Consider the following 1,220-nt stretch of genomic DNA (forward strand, 5'->3'; position numbering starts at 1 on the left):
ATATATATATATATATATATATATATATATATATATATATACATGTATTTATATATACAGACTTATATACATATATATATATATATATATATATATATATATTTATGTGAGTGTGTGTACACACACATATGTATGTATGTATGAATGTTTGTCTGTATGAATGTCTTTATGTCTGTGTGTATGTATGTATGTATGTATATATGTATGTATGTATGTATGTAAATCTATGTAAGAATGTCTGTATATATGTCTGTATTTCTGTATCATTGTTACTCGGCCAAATTTCCGACATTTTTATTTAGCGAAACAATCCATCAAAGGTCAGGAACAGTGTCAGTATCTGTGAAAAGAATGGGGTTGGGTGTTCGAAAAATATCAGGTTCCCTTCAAAAACGTATTGACCTTCCTTCGATGAATTTAACCCTTGAAATCGCCAGGACGTGCTTAACGTCATCAATATTTGCTGAAAGACGTAAAGAGAGCTGAAAAACTTTCTGATCGATAATGTATTGGTAAAAGGAATTCTCTGTGTAAATTTCCATTTGTCTACTTCTGGTCAAAGACATGATTTATTATATGCTGTGTATATTATATACGGGTGTAGGAATGGCCTTGTGGCTACGCAAGCTTGTTTTGTAACCACATGCCTTCAAGTTACATTCCACTGTGCTTCTCGTTGGGGAAATGCGTCATTGAACATAGATTTGTGTTGCCAAATGATATTGTGAGTAAAATTTGGCAGACACAAGTTGGACAAAAGCCTTGCATACATTCATATATGCGTCTGTATGTATATGAACTTATAACATGTACATACAGACACACTCACATACATACACAAAAAGGAAGTATACAAATGGAGTTTAAGAATTCACGATGGCTGTTTCAGCAGTATATTTTATTGCTGATTATTTCGTATGTATATGTGTGTGTGCATAAGGCTGCATCACCGACTTGAAGAATTTAAGTCGAACGAATCAACTGCAATAATTATTTTTTTAGAAGTCTTGTATATACAGAAAATCCCACGGAATGGGACTGAACTCGGACCATGTGGTTGCGAATCGAACTTCTTACCACACAGTCATGCGTGCACGCGCATGCATGTATACTGTATGGTGGTATACAGCCATACTTATACAGTTGTATCATGAATACATAGAAGCAAACGTACTTTCGTATACATACAATTAAATATATCAACGCAAAGACATAATTAT

Source organism: Octopus bimaculoides, chromosome 26 (genome assembly GCF_001194135.2).
Source record: "Octopus bimaculoides isolate UCB-OBI-ISO-001 chromosome 26, ASM119413v2, whole genome shotgun sequence".
Lineage (NCBI taxonomy): Eukaryota > Metazoa > Mollusca > Cephalopoda > Octopoda > Octopodidae > Octopus > Octopus bimaculoides.